At 36.7% G+C, this 16920-nt stretch overlaps 1 protein-coding gene across 12 annotated transcripts in view; it reads right to left on the reverse strand.

The window, feature by feature from the left end:
- Nucleotides 1-354: 354 nt before the first annotated feature.
- The window catches only part of dhrs13a.3 (dehydrogenase/reductase (SDR family) member 13a, duplicate 3), a 133078-nt gene continuing 116512 nt past the window's right edge, over nucleotides 355-16920 (reverse strand). For 4 of the 12 annotated variants that reach the window (XR_012390497.1, XR_012390489.1, XR_012390486.1 and 1 more), the window contains one exon: nucleotides 2859-6047. The gene's annotated coding sequence lies outside the window, so the exon portion shown is untranslated. Of the gene's footprint in view, nucleotides 469-2858; nucleotides 6048-10084; nucleotides 10118-16920 lie in introns of those variants that run through there. The other 8 variants (XR_012390493.1, XR_012390491.1, XR_012390490.1 and 5 more) reach the window with 5 other exon arrangements.

Below are 16920 nucleotides of genomic sequence, written 5' to 3' on the forward strand. Positions count from 1 at the left end.
CACATCTTTCCCTCTGAGGATGCATGAAAGACTCCAAACCTCAACAATGCTCTTTCCCATACGTAATCTTGTCTGCGCCTATCCGTTACCAAGAAACATCCCCCCGAGACCCTGCCGTTATTAATAGTCTTATTCATTAAATATTACTCTTTGTGAAAAGGGTAGCATAATACTGGCCTGGAGACAGGAGCCCAGATCCGGGGGTAAGCTGAATTAATTTTACGGAGCAAACGCCCCGGTTTTGCAAATGACATTCTGTAGCGTTAACATTTTAAATGTGACACAAACGCCGCTCAACACATTTAACCTAAATGTATAGAGTGGTTCAGGTGTGCCGCTGTGAGGAGTGATCACCAAAACAAAGGTCAGTCCTGTGCGACGACTGGCCTGATCACATTCACAAAGCTGTCAATCTCCATGAATGTGATTTATCTTCGATAACACTGTATAGGCATTCCTGGGGTCCAGCTATAAAATGAGTGATAAATAGAAATAAATAAGCAAACATGTTTGATACAATTGAATTTGTCTCTGTAAATAGGAAAACAAATGTTGACAATGTACATGGAGCTTTGTCATGTTCACTTTGTTAATGTTTCATTCAATTTTGTAATACAGCAGTCATACCATTATTGTTGTTTGTTGTTGTTGTGTGATTTCTTATCATACTGATGTTGGATTTGTTTTTGTTTGTTTTATTGTTTGTTTGTTTCTTTGTTTTGTTTGATTATGTACATTTTGTTAGATGTTGTTTTTTGGGATCTTTTGTTTATTAGACCGTTGTTTGTTTTGTCTTGTTTGATTGTATACTTTTTAGACTGTTGTTGTTGGTGGGGGTTTTATTAATTTTGTTTGATTATTTACTTCTTAGACTATTTAATTTTTGGTGTTTGTTTTAGACTTTTAGTCTTGTTTGATTTGTACTTCTTGAATTGTCGTTCTTTTTTATTTAGTTTTATTATTTGTTAGACTATTTTATTTCTGATCTTTTGTTTATTAGTGTCTTGTTTGTTTTGTCTTGTTTAGCTGCATACCCTTTAAACTGTTGTTTTTATTTGTTTAATTGATTATTTACTTGTTGGACTACTTATTCATTCATTCATTCATTTTATTGTCGGCTTAGTCCCTTTATTAATCCATGGTCGCCACAGTGGAATGAACCACCAACTTATCCAGCACGTTTTTACGCAGCGGATACCCTTCCAGCCACAACCCATCTCTGGGAAACATCCACACACACACACACACACTTACACATACACACACACACACACTCATACACAACGGACAATTTAGCCAACCCAATTCACCTGTACCGCATGTCTTTGGACTGTGGGGAAAACCGGAGCACCCGGAGGAAACCCACACAAACGCAGGGAGAACATGCAAACTCCACACAGAAATGCCAACTGAGCTAAGGTTTAACACCAGCGACCCAGCGACCTTCTTGCTGTGAGGCACTACCTACTGCGCCACTGCTTCGCCCTGGACTACTTACTTTCAGATTTTTTGTTTGTTAAACTGTTTGATTTGTATTGTTTCGTTTAATTACATACTTATACTGTTGATTTTTTGTTGTTTTTATTTGTTTCGTTTTATTATTTGCTTGTTAGACGACTTAATTTATGATGTTTAGTTTGTTATACATGTTTTGTATTGGTTCATTTAATTACATACTTAGATTGTTTTTGTGTTGGTTGTTTTTATTAGTTTTGTTTGATTATTTACTCTTTAGACTACATAGTTTCTGGTTTTTTTTATTAGACTGTTGTTTTTTTTTTTTTTTTTTTTGTCTTGTTTGATAGTGTACTTCTTGGACGGCTGTTGTTGTTTTTATTTATTTTGTTTATTTATTTATTTGTTAGACTACATAATATCTGGTTTTGTTTATTAGACTGTTGTTTGTTTTGTCTTGTTTGATTGTGCACCTTTTAGACTGTTGTTGTTGTTGATGTTGTTTTTATTTGTTTTGTTTAATTATTTACTTGTTTTACTACTTAACCTTTGATGATTTGTTTGTTAGACTGTTTGGTTTGTATTGTTTCATTTGATTAAGTAATTCTTAGACTGTTGTTGTTTTTATTAATTTGTTTCATTATTAACTTGTTAGACTATTTTATTTCTGATCTTTTGTTCATTAGACCGTTGTTTGTTTTGTCATTTTTGATTGTATACTTTTTAGATTGTTGTTGTTGTTGTTGTTTTTATTAGTTTTGGTTGATTATTTACTTGTTAGACTATTAAATTTTTGATGTTTTGTTTGTTAGATTCTTTGTTTGGTATTGCTTTATTTGACTAGTACTTTTTAAACTGTTGTTTTTGTTGTATGATACATTTTTTGATTGTGTGCTTGTTTGTTAGACTGTTATCTTCTTTTTCTTTGTTTTGTTTCATTTATATCTTTGCTTGTTAGAAGTGTATTTAAATATAATGTCACAATTTGACCATTTATAGTTTGACCACTTACAGAGGTTACCGTTTTCTGCATTTATTATACAACTATAGGTAGCTGTTTTGATTGAAAGGTTTATTTGTGTTTTATTTGATAAACTATTGGCTATATGTCTTTAAAATTTCTAACAAGACGATAAATATGTATACATCAATTTTATTTTGCATTTATATTTTAAACATTTTCTATGCTAAATACAAATAAATAATTTGATAAATAATTAGTGAAATGTTTTATTTGACACACATTTGTTTAACATTAATAAACAATAAACATTCTTAAGTATCCCATTAACATTTTCTAGTGAATCCTGTTATGTGGAATTTAACATATTTCAAGAGCACACCAATTAAACCAGCAACAGACATACATTTTCCCTTTGCAACATTATCTCTTCAAAATATACTTACCTCTTCTATCACCTGCCGAGAGTGTAACAATAATGAAAAACAAATGGCAAACTGAGCCTATATGTGCTTGGACAGCAGCACATAATAACCCTATAATTAAAATGGGCTTTTAATCAGAACTAAAGGGGAATATTTATTTGTTTCTGTTTATGCTTTAAATGGCATGGCTAATGTACTCAAGCCTAATGTCATTTCAGGCAGGGACGGATTCGCTCCATCACCATTCCACCCTCATCAGCACCCTGACATAAAGCAGGAGGAAACGACAAAAGAAAAAAAAAGTGAACAGCCATGTTCGTGTCGTAGCCAAACTGGTGTGCTAACATTGTGCGTGTACAATACACAGTATAGGTGATCCTGGAGAGCTTGCAATAAGCAGACCTAATCCTGTTGAGTAAGAATGGGCACAGGGAGCCATGCCAGGATGCAAAGAGCTCAGTCTGCCGAGTACACAAGGGAATTACTCACCATGCCAGGGTGGTCCTCATTGAGCGTCTTCTGCTGCCAAACGGGCACCGGTGTTAGGCTGGCACGCCTACATCGACAACCTCTCCTTCCTCCCCCCTGCTCGCCCAGTGCCCGCCAAGGCCAATTTCCCAGCTAGGACTTGGAATTGAGGGATTTTCTCAAATTACTACATTAGAATAGAGTTGCAAATTGACTGCGTGTCTCGTTTTTTGTTTGTTTTATCTCTTCTCTGGCTTCACGAAGCTTCCTATCCTCTTATGACGAAGCCACGAAGGGCATTACCGGGCATATTCGTCCCTCTATTTTGGCAGGCTGTGGAAGCGGTTCGGTGCCAGCGTGCGCTGTTCCCTTTTGTCATCTTCTGTCAGGTGGCACCAAAGCACAATAATGAAAAGGCCGGAGAAGCTGTTGAACCTCAATCACAGAATTAGCACAACATTATGAGGGAGCTGTAGCCGATATGACATTTCCACTCTGAGAGACAGCTCCTCATTGTTCCTCAAAGTGTATGTGTCACTCTAATACCCTTAACTCTAGACTAGACTAGGAGCTCAGTGTCATACACAGACCCTTTCAATACAGTGTAGTGCGGCACTGACTTAATGTCAAGCCTCCGTGAGCCCTGTAAAGATTTTCTTAAGTCATTACGAGAGTGTCACCAGTTAATGAGATGACGGAGATTACGGTGATCGAGAGAAGGAGCACAAAAGATATCATTATGAACCCCCTCCCCACTTTTACTCAAAGTTTCCATTTTTCTCCACTGCGGGCTCCTTTCAGCCGATTGAATATTAGCTGTTTAATCAGCTCAGCCGCAGGTTAGGGGAACTAAGCGGTGGAACAGCCTCCCCTGCGCCCGCTCGGCCGCTGCTCTGCTATTAGGACGTGGGCAGGAGAAGGAGGTCCTTGGGGGGTCGTAAGCAGAAGCGCCTGTCCCCCGCAGCCCCATTAAATCATTACTTTCCTTCCCTGCCCGGCCTTTATGAGCTGTGTCCTAATGGCCTAACAGACAGGGTGAGGCGGCCTGCCATCGCAACTGCCGAGCAAGCACAGGTGCCTTTCCGCATCGCGCCAGGTTCGCACTATGGTTCAGGGGATCTCGCAGTGTGGGGAGGATTTGTTTCTGTCTCACTCTTCCAGCCTTTGCGCCTCCAGACAAAATGTCATGGCACTTGCTCTAAGATGCTTTGGCAAGCTGGCTAGGAAAGCTACATGTACAAACCCTTTAGTTTGTCGTCGTACATGGGGGCTTTTTTATTAGATCTGCAAGGCTGAAATTACATCATGTCACAAAATTTGTAAGCAAATCATTAAGGACCATATGCCAGTGAAACTAAGCTGATAGGATAAGACCTATGCCTGAAATAAATGGGCCTTGTTGAATAGAATCTCGTCCATGTGCCAGGCAGAAAATAGCTAAATTCATCACTTGGAAAATAAAACTTAAACTTCATTTAAAATCGTTGGCAATCCAGTTTAAAAGCTACAAGATACCTCGTAATTTAAGTAAAGGTAGTAGTGGTGCATAGGATTAATCCATATGAACTTGGGACGCACAATGCAACAGCAGCCATGTAAAATATCATTGTCATTGGCCTGATAATAAAATTACTTTGCCAATATGTTGAAGACGATTAATGATGTATTTTTCCACTGGTTAATCCACATTTGATGTGTGCTGTTAGCCATAAGGGCTGTGATAGAGGACATCAGAATTGCAATTTTCTTCAATTTTGCAGAAAAAAAAAAAAAGATCTAGATTAAGGGGTCGCCAAACTTTTACATATGAAGGGCCAAAATCCAAACTTCATTGAGGGCTGTGGGCGAAGGCAAATATAGCAAATATATTTCCTAATATTTAAAACTAGAAAACATTGCTTTATATTAACTAATGCAGTGTAATTAAAAATATATATATGGATATAATGAATGTATTACAGTAAAAATGTCGAATGCAATGCTGAAAACACAAGTAGAAATTTTGCATTGATTTTACATACAATAACCAGTTTCAAGGTATACTGTGGTTAGGAAAAGTAAAGGTTTTAAAACCCCCAAAGTTTTCCGTAATACCGTTCTTAAGGTATAGATTTATTTATTTTTTTATGTTTTTTACAACTATTTTATTTAGTTTTTTAGGGCAACAGTACATCTAATAGAAAAGGAAACTCCACATCAAAAACAACTCATTCAAAACATGTTAAATGTTACATTGTGTTCAATGGTGGGGAAAAGTTGTTGTTTTTTACCCAGACATTCAAAAAGAACAACTTTTGGAGCAGTAATCATACTGTCCATGAAAGCGTGATATTTTTATTCAAGATTATCCTACCATCAGAATCTTATACTGGACCATGTCTATTTACAACATTTAATTGGAATGTTTAATTTCAGCTTGCTTTTTTGTAGCTAAACTCCATACTAAAATAAACAAACAAGACAGGTTACATTAAATTCAAAATGACGATCTCTGTTAAAAGCAATCTCTCCAATGCTTCCCATCATTCTCCTTATTTCTCAGTTGGAATGGTGGGCCAAATCAAAGGTTACCATGGGCCAACTTTGGCCCATAGGCCTTAGTTTGGACATCTGATCTAGACCCTTCCTTGCAGTTTCTTTTCTTTTAGCTTGCTGCAGTTAAATGAATAGTTCACCCAAAAATGAAAATTCTGTTTACTCACCCTTTACTTGTTTCATACCAGTTTGAGTGTTTCCTTCTGTTGAACACAAAAGAAGATATTTTGAATGTTTGAATGTTGTAAACCTGTAACTGTTACCTTACATAGTATTTGCTTTTTCCTATTATAAAGTCAATGGTAACAGGTTTTTAATATTCTTCAGTATATTTTCATTTGTACGAAAAAGACAAATAACATCTCAAACTGGTATGGAACAAGTAAAGAGTAAATACAAAAATCAGCTGTCCATTTTATTTGTTTGCCTATTTTTTTTTGTAATCAAGCATCAAAAGGATTTATTTTCCAAAATATCGGCTATAGGCTTACAAATAGTTAACAAAAGAGTTATCCGTTAGTGTATCAATCAAAATTAGCATATTGGTGCCTTCCTAAAGTATGAACAAAGAATTATAACAACAATATTTTTTCACCTTGTTCATCTGGATTGTTTGTTTTGGATCATGGTGAGTTTCTTTCCTTAGGTCAGTTTATTTAGGCAATTATAAACACAGAAATCACATTCGGATTTGCATCAAAATAATCAGCCCAGTATTAACTGAATGAGCTGATCTCAGCCTAGTTGAAAACAAACTCTTAAGCAGTTCACAATGAACCCACAGAGTGAACTTGCCAATGCATCTAAATGGACACAGAAGTAAGTAAACAGGTGCACACTGACCACGAATAAGACCGTTTTACTGACATGTGACCAGCATGTAAACATTCTGGTGTGTAACAAAATGTTTCAGTTTGTAAAAGCAAACTGAAACAATGTAACAAAGTAAGGGTGTCCCAATTTGCAAACTTATAGACCATTCTATGCCATTTTTAATTACCCGTACGTAAAGTGCAAGTAGTAAGTTCACATTGAGTTTACAAAATATCCATAAATTAGCAGTTTTCCATAATTTGTGATTCTTGTTTTTATTTATTTATTTTATTCATACTTTTGAATTGCATTATGGGAGCTTGATCTTTCTTCTAACAATTTTTAACCTTAAAAAGTTTGGAAAATTTAAATTTCATCACCTTGGAATTATAAGGTTCTATCAGCACTCTGAAATATTAAGCTTTAAAGTTTTTGCTTGTTTTTTTTTTGTTGTTTTTTTTTGTTTTGTTTTTTACATCCCATAATGTAAATAATTTGTCATTTAATAAGAATATGTGAATAACACCATTTTGAAAAAAAGTCAGATAGATCCTTATAATTCTAAGGTGATGATTTGCTGACTGTACAAATATCTTGTAATAAACTCCCAGTACATTTTCTGTTATTTTACAAACTTGTTTCTGTATATATTCCCAGGTAGCAAAGAATACTGGCCCAGATTTGGCAGAAAGTTGGCACACCAAGCTTTTATCCGGCACTGAGCCAAACATGCCCACATCTTTAAGCAGCACAAAAGACTTGGGCAAGATGTAAAATGTAGCATTTGGCCCTGATGTTAACAATTGATATGCGGGCCATGCAAGTTTAGCATGTCTTAACCCACATTTAAAATACATTTAAATTATTTTTGAGTAAGTAAAAAAAATTCTACCAAACAGGTAGGGGCAGATTGGCCATCTGGCAATTCTGGCAAATGACAGAACGGCCGGACCATTTTTTAAAAGTGCGCTGGTCAGTTAAAAATAAAATAAAAAAATGATTTCCTAATATGTATTGTTTTTACATACAGGCAGCTTTTATCTCTTGCAAGATGTGAATATTATGATGAAGATAATAACAACAGTAATAATAATTATAATAATAATAATAAAATGTTAATTATTTAGCCTGATCGGTGATGCCTGGCTGGTTTTGAGAGGGGCCGACCCAATCAGAGGTTACGCGGACATAATCAAAATCTGGCAAGAACGTCAAACAAACAGTAAATGCAACATAAGCTAATTGTCAGAGATGGACGATAAAAAAGGGAAAGGCAGTGCCGAAAAACTCCAAGAAAGCAAAATAGGGCTCTAAAATCAGACGCTGAAATATTCTCGAAAGGTTTAAATTGGGCTGTTGCATCGGAGGACAGTAGCGTGGTAGAGGAGGTAAAAAAACAGAAAATATACTTATAAGCCACTATACTAAAATATACTAAGTAATTTTGACACCATTCAGACTACTTCTGACAGTTTTTGAAAGTAACCTACAATGTGCTTAACAGTAAGCTTAGCGTAGAACTCCCGTACATTTTAAATTATCATTATCAGCAGATAACATGGGATTTAGGGTATACAGCTTGCTGCATGCTACTGTACTAGCAATATAGCCTAACATGAAAAAGAACCCATAGCTATAGCCATAGTACTGTAAGCACTTGTACTGAACTCTGAATACATAGCTAGTCTTTAAAAGGACAATATTAAACACATGCATAGGTTACAGTATGTATTTAAACCTTAGGTAGAGGTGCAGAAAATGACAACGGGTTATTTTTGTTCCGGTCGCATACATTAAATGTTTAAATATCTATTACATATGGTACTGCTAATATTGTTTCACCATCTGTACACCAATATAAGTATGTGTGTGTCTGTGGGTGTGGCTACAGTGCCAGGGCTGAATTTTTGTCCCAGTCCGCCCCTGCAAACAGTTCACTTTGAGAAAAAGTATGCCTATAGTGCAGCTAAAGTGCAAAGCTTCATGGGTTTATTCATATAATAGCAGTCGTGACACACCAACATATTTGGCCCATTTCAGGCTCAGCAAATATAATTAACTTGGCTGAGACTTGACCCAGACATGGTCCATGTTTGGCCCTTGTCATGAAGCCAGACTTGGTGCTGTCATGTACCGTAATTCACTGTGGCATGTCGGCCCATCCAAAGCTGATTATGTGGGCCAGAAAAAATGTAGCTATGTAGGTTATTTCTTATACATTATATGTTTTCAAACTAATAAAATATCAACAGAGATCACTTACTGTAGTTAAACTGAGTTGACTTTTCAACACCAAAAGTCGACAGAGCAGAGATCAAGTTTCTAAAATGCAATTCACAACCTTAAATAAACTGAAAACACTTGTGATTCACTATATAAAGAAACTGTACACAGATATTTTTTACAGAACACTGATTATTTAACCCTCCAAAAAGGTGTGGAATGTTGGACACTTCATGCAACTAACTGTAACATCTTTAATTATACAGTTTAAGGCTTTCAGACTGAATGACAAAATGAAACAGTGCATAAAAGTAAATAGTACACTGTATTCACCTTATTCTCAGCCGATGAGCGGGCGCTGCCATTTGAATCTTTTTGGCTCGAGACTTCCGGTCTCATTCACTTCCATTCATTTTTTGACGTTAAAAACTGTTCATTACGCTGCTTGATGTTGCAATTTGATATTTTCTTATTATAGTATTCTACTCGGTCTGTATAGTCATGCAAACATTTTGTTTGTAGAGCAAGTAGTTTGACCGCTTTCTGCCCTTTATTATTCCTAGTCATTTCTCCCATAGGCGACTGAATCAGAAGTTCTAAGACAATCGCGAAAACAGGCGCACTTCCGCATTTTAGAATAAGGTCAATACAGTAAGTGCATAGAACGTGTCATCTGGGCAACAAAATGACATCATCATCCAAAATATGCCAGGAAAACATTAAACTGGGAAACAGGACTACAGTGATCGGCTACAGTATGATGCACGTCAGAAAAAAGGATCTTGAGGAATGGGACCATGTCCATGTGCCACACAGAAAATAGCACCATTCATCAGGCAGGAAATAAAACTTAAAGCAGCTCAGAAAATAACACCCAACAGTCAGATAAAAAGACATATACTGTGCTTTGACTACACTGGTAATGAACTGGACTATAAAAGGATCCAGGGAGAGCGCACACTTACTCACTGGGACAGGTTATGGGACAGCCTTACGGTGAAACACTCGTGTCATCGCCATCATCATCATCATCATAACATGTAGTCAGCTAAGTCTCTCTAAGGCCCTGTACACACTGCAGCTAAATATGAACATATGGTTGTCTTATGAGTTCTATAGAGAGCAAGTGCAGTTAAGGAGAAGGACAACTACATTTTAAGGGATAGTTCATGCAAAAATGAAAATATACTTATTATTTACTCACCCTCAAGTGGTTATAAAACCTTTGAGCTTCTTTCTGTTGAACACAAAAGTAGATATTTTGAAGAATAACATTTTTGGTTAATGATGTCAGAATTTACCAGTATTTTGGAATTAAACTGTGAATGGTCTTGTTGACATCCATAGAAAAAATTGCTAATATACTGTTTAAGTCAATAGTTACAGGTTATTCAGCTTATTTCAAAACATTTTCTTGGATATCAACAGAAGAAGAAAAATCTAACGGGTGCATTTGCGAAAACCATTGTTAGCCAACTAAGGTCGCAAGTTGCATCATTACAAACATGGGTCGTTAATTTGGCATTTCCAAAATCCATCATTCCAGCAAACACTCGCAAACTGTGTTGCAAACTTGTACGTTTCCAACTACACCTCTTTAGCTGTAGTTAGAAGCATATTATTAATAGTGGTAGTAGTAGGTTTTTTCCTTTTCTTAATAAATAGCCTACTGTAAATTACAACCATTAGCCTAACCTGATTTATATATGAGAGTAGAGTATCTGTTAGCTAAGTGATTTTATGTTTTAGAATAGAATATGGAATATTCTCAATAATATTTGTAAAGGAATCATTGGCCCTATATGTGCCGATACATATGATTCAATTAATATGGAAAACGAGTGCATGTTTTTACTAAAACTATATATATTTATTTATATATTTGTGTGTGTGTGTGTGTGTGTGTGTGTGTGTGTGTGTGTGTGTGTGTGTGTGTGTGTGTGTGTGTGTGTGTGTGTGTGTGTGTGTGTAAAACAATATAATTTGCACAAAGAAAAGATGGAGGTTTTCTCTAAAGAAGTCGTTACTCCACCCCTTTTAGAGCTTCATTATGGATGCTTTACTTTATAACTAGCATGGTTCAAATGCCGGAACTGCAACAAAGCAACTCTGGTTTTGGGAAATATTCATCACAACATCGTTCTCAGCCCAAACAATGAATCGTACTATGACAGTTCAGCCGCGAGTTATGTCATTGTTTGGGACAAGCATCCCAGATCTGGAACAAGTTATTATGACAGATTTTCCTTTTTAAAACCTCTTTCATATTTTTTTAATTATTAAACAATATTTCTTGTATCAAAATTATTTAATAAAATTTCAAAACTCTGGATTTGTCTTTTAACAATAATTTAGCAATATGCTCACTCAAACATTATTGTACTATGAGGCCAAACTACTGGGGTTCTTGGCAATCCCTTTCAATGATATGAAAAATGTTTTGCAAATATATATACTTTTTTTATTGAAATTATTTTAGGTTTTTGCACCACCTGTTTGATACTGGCGAGGCAGTGGCGCAGAAGGTAGTGCTGTCGCCTCACAGCAAGAAGGTCACTGGGTCGCTGGTTCGAACCTTGGCTCAGTTGGCGTTTCTGTGTGGTTTGCATGTTCTCCCTGCCTTCGTGTGGGTTTCCTCCGGGTGCTCCGGTTTCCCCCACAGTCCAAAGACATGTGGTACAGGTGAATTGGGTAAGCTAAATTGTCCGTAGTGTATGAGTGTGTGTGTGAATGTGTGTGTGGATGTTTCCAAGAGATGGGTTGCGGCTGGAAGGGCATCGGCTGCGTAAAAACTTGCTGGATAAGTTGGCGGTTCATTCCACTGTGGCGACCCCGGATTAATAAAGGGACTAAGCCGACAAGAAAATGAATGAATGAATGAATGAATGTTTGAAACTTGCAGTTTTTTTTTTTTTTTTCAAATTTCCTTTTCATTCCTCAAAAATTGATTTTCGCTTTGCGATTTTTGGAAATTTGCATTTAATAATTTTTTTTATTGCTCAATACTTTATTTTTTGTCTGCAAAACCTTCTTTTATTTTGCAAGTACAGTATATATGGCCCTAGATTGACCCCATAGGGCACAGGTGTCAAACTCAGTTCCAAAAGGGCCGCAGCTCTGCACAGTTTAGTTCCAACCCTAATTTAACACACCTGATCAAACTAATTGAGTCCTTCAGGCTTGTTTGAAACCTACAGGAAAGTGTGTTGGAGCAGGATTGGAACTAAACTGTGCAGGGCTTCGGCCCTCCAGGAATTGAGTTTGACACCCCTGCCATAGGGGCTGCATTTATTTGATCAAAAATGCAGTAAAAGCAGCAATACTTTGAAATAATAATTAAATCTAAAATTCCATATTAATTCAATCTAAAAGTTTTTATTTGAACATATTTTAAAACTCAAACCCATGAAGCTCTCAATAGTTTACATCAAATGCATGAAAATGCTCATCATGCATTTAGCTCAAACTGTATAGCATCAGCAATGGCAAGGTCATGTATAGGCCCACACGGAATCTGCAGAATTCCGCAGATTTTTAGCCCATCGAGTCAATTTTGTACTTGTGTAAATGTGTTTACATTTATATTTATTTAGTTTTTAATTTAATTTCAGTAATATGATTGTCCATTTGATTTATTTACAATGCAGTTTGTAAGTAATATTTTCTGTCTATTAGTATTTATATTATATGATAGACTTGCTTTGTTTACAGATGAGTGGGTCTAGATGGATTAACATTGTGAACATTAAATACAAGTTAGATAAAACTTAAATAAAATTATATTTTTTTATTTCATATATAACGTTTTTAGTTACGATACTCTCAAAATAATTCTGCATAAATCCACAGATTTTTTTACAAAATTCTCCACAGAAATAGTAAAAAATGTCAGCAAATTCTGTCTGGCCTTGGTCATGGGTTTGATTGTAAAAACTTGAATGCAAATCTAAACCAATTTTATCTTATTAGGCAATTGTAGCCAAAATAACTAACATCAAGTGTGTAAATTTGTTACCATCAATATTTAAAGCTACAATATACCATGATGCCTATGAGACTGAATGATGCTGATTTACATGCACAGACATGCCTGTCATTTCCAAAACTTTGCTGGCCTAACAATGCATGTGACATATAGCAACATATATGCATTGTATAGGTCTATGAATGCAAATGGGCTTGCACAAGAATGAGTCCAATTTTAATTGTGTAAAACTGTGTGTGTATGTCTGTGAGTGTGTGTGTGTTGGGGAAAGCCCGGGGCCCAGCAGATGTGAGCAGATGTCAGAGTAAGTGAGCGGGGACTTGGGAGAGAGAGAGCAATGTGCCGGGCCAACGCTCTAATTTACGCATGAGTGGAGCTGCACCACCGATATTTACATTTAAATTGATGTTTCAGATACTTAATTAAAGACGAGGACTGGGCTCTTCTGGTCGACGGCGGCTTCTTCCTCATCCTCCTCCTCCTCAGCGAAGCCAACAGACCACTCACTGGAACCTAGAGCACTTCCCAAAACCCATATAAATATTTCACTGGAGTCACATTAATGACAATGGTCCCAGTCCTCTCGATGGTAATTTGCGAGAACATTACTGAAGACACAATGCCCCCTGGTGGATTCTAATTCCAGCCATACTTGAGCAACGGCCGCATGGTTAACGTCGATCAAATGCTGGCTCCCCTTTAAATCAGCCCATTGTTTTGCAGACCGCCCTGACGAAGACCTGGTGTAGCCCAGGAGATGCGCAGAGGAAAGAGGAGGGGTGGATGGGTGCTGATATTAATGCATCGGGCATACAGTCGGATGATGAGGGAACTCCTGTGGGGCCCGAGCTATAATGCAGTGGCACTCCAACCCTGATGAACTGACGTCCCAGCATGCCTCTCCGGTCTCCCGCTTCCACCCACCGAGGGACCCGTTGCTCCACGCAGGACATCCTCCTCAACCACTTACTCTCAAACAGCCTTTTAATAGAGTTTAAAAGAGGGTTATTAACATTACCTGCTAATTATGTTAAGGACCTAATTAGAGAAAAAGCAGAAGAAGAAAAAAAGGGGGCCTTTTTTGGTCTAATTAGGTTTTCTTTTTAAGTACACTGATAACCAGGGGAATGCCAAGATCTCTGTAGAAATGAGAGTGCAATGAGCCAGTGAGAGGCTCCTTCGGAAAAGAAGTTAACCCTCTCATCAGCTGAGTTGACTCTATTAACGGGGCCCTGGCAGAGTGCAATTACCACCCAAATCGTTTATTTAGGACGTGTTTATCTGGAGTGGACCGCATCATTTAGCGCGTTATAAACTCGCTGCCGGCTTCATTAGTGATTACAGTTGGTGGGTGGTAATACCTGCCTGATACAGCCAACTGAAACCTGATGCTATCAGTGTACTGCTGAATTACACCGATGGGACTTAATTTTTCAGCAGCCCCGAACACTTCCTGCTGCTGCTTCCTCCACTCACCGCAAACACGCTCGGCGCCAAAGCCACCGCTCAGGCATTGATTATGGGATCTGGCCTTGAGATCACAGGGACAAAACACAAGAACTATACTGCAGCCAAGTAGCTACAACGAAGGATACCTTGTAAGCACAGGGCAATGCTGGAATAACATTTCATATGGAGTTCCTTTTTCTTTTCCTTCAATTTTTTTTTTTTTTTTTTGGTGGGATATTGTAGCTGCTCAATCGCTGTAAGTTAGAGTGCCTTTATCCAGCTCTCCACAAAGAAATCAAATGTCAGCAAAGAGGAGACTTCTGGAGTGTTTCGAACACAATCCAAAGCCATTACTAGGGTTCAAGTGCACTACTCCATCTGCCTCTGGTAGTGACACCAGCTCCTGCAAAGAGTTTGAAGGGAACGAAGAGAAACACGGAGAGTTCGTGATTCAAGGCTATGACACGGATGGCCCTGAACTTTACCGAGAACCTCCGTGCGTGATTACATGTTTAATTTACTTCTCATCTCAAAATTGTCCACTATGACAGAGCCAATTTGTCTCGATCCTGTGCGAGTGTCAGCCGAATTCAGGGGTGGGGTAGCGAGGGGGGGTTATGCACTTCCTTGCTCCTAATGGAATCTCAATGAAGCCCGAGCTGAGGGTCCAAAGGAGCAGACAGCCCTCGCTATTACAAGAAGGGACCCTCCTTCACCCGGACACCTCTCACTCACGGCTGTTATTATCGCTTCAAGCCACAGGCTAAAGAGCCGGGCGGCTAGGAGGAAAAAGGCACAGAAGAAAAGAGGTTACTATTACTTATCGCTGTGTACCTTGACATTTTCTAGATCTGGTTTGGAGGGAAATAGGCAGTCTTCCAAATTGACAGCAGTGGACACTGTGTTTAAACTGATGGCTGATCGTAGCCTTGCAGTCATCGCCTATTTTATTTTCAAAGCCTGAATCATAAATAGACTGACAAAGCATAGATATCTGGACTAAAGGCGTCACCCAGACTGTCAACAGAAACAACCCACTTTCAGTTCTAATACATTTTGTGCATTCCATTTAACTCAACTCAAGCAAATTAGGCAACATTTACAAATATATCACACAAATCTGCTCAATTTGTACATACAGTAGGTGCAGTTTAATCTTTGTTTTCTGTATAATAATCTTATAATAGTCTTGTGAGAGCAAACCAAAGAAGTCCATGCATGCAAATTGAACAATGACTTAATAATTATTATTACCAAACTAGTACTTTATTGGAGACCATTCATATGTTCTTTGTACATGTATGTGAAAAAAGCTGAATATTCAATGGAAAATAACATACAAAAAAAAAAATACAATAAAAATGGGGGGGTTGGAGGGGGGTCGGGTGGTTCGAAAGACCCACCCCTCACTGATAAAAGGTCAATTTTGTATCCCATACATGAGCTCACTTGTCTTATTTTGAGTGCTATGAATGCAGACAATTCTTTTTTTTATGAGTCCAACATCCAGCTGTGCAAGAAAACATACAATATGATGAAAGTGAAGTCAGCTTTCACTATAGCTTAACTTTTATTCTGAATCTTAGACCTTATTCCTGAAAGAAAAAAAAATACCAATAAAAAGGTTTAAAGCACCAAAAGCGGTCCATATTTAAGTTAATTTTAATACTAATTAGGCTATTTTTGTTATCCGTAACCTTTCAAACTCAACTTTTTTTTACAAAAGAGAAAATCATCAAGCTCTATATTATTATTATTATTATTATTATTATTAATACTTAAATTTATTTATTTATTTATTTATTTATTTATTTATTTATTTATTTATTTATTTATTTATTTATTTATTTATTATTCAGACTGCCAAATTCTGAAAGTTTAATGCACTGGTCAGTTTGTTATTTGCCCTATAAACGACATTAGGCTACATTATTTTTTTTTTACTTTAACTTTTTAACTTTAACTATTTTTCATATTTCTTTATTCTTTATATTTAGAGAATAGATGTTTTTAGTACCTTAAAATGTTTTTGGTTATGATGACAACCTGACAAGCTAATTCAGCTAAAAAAAAATAGTACTTAAAACGTCAATAAAACCTTCATTTAATCGTCCTAAATAAATAGAGTATAAGGCGAACTGCAAATAGGTCTGCTTTTTGAGAAAAAAGAACCACCATTTTCACTGGGCTCGCTATAGGCCTGTTATTGGAGCCCATTCATATTGTGTGTTCTTTGTACACGTACAGTGCTCAGCATAATTGAGTACACCCTATTTGAAAAATGAATAGTTTTATCAATTTCTAAGTGAATATAGGCAATGTATTTTTGTGCATACCAACAAAACTGATTTAATGAACAGATATATTTATTAAAATAATATTTTAGTCACCAAAAATATTTAGAAATTGAAAGATAATACAATTAAACTCAAGCAAAATATTGCAAAAATAAATTACAACTTACAAAAATTCAACTAAATTATTTTGCTTCTCTTGATTTTTCCTCTATTTTTAAATTTGTGTTTAATATTTTTCTATAACATACACATTTCAGTGTACTAGTTTTTGTACTGCTACCATATGTTATTTTGTTAGACAAGCTCCAG

This window comes from Danio rerio, chromosome 15 (genome assembly GCF_049306965.1).
Source record: "Danio rerio strain Tuebingen ecotype United States chromosome 15, GRCz12tu, whole genome shotgun sequence".
In the NCBI taxonomy this organism is placed as follows: Eukaryota; Metazoa; Chordata; class Actinopteri; order Cypriniformes; family Danionidae; genus Danio; species Danio rerio.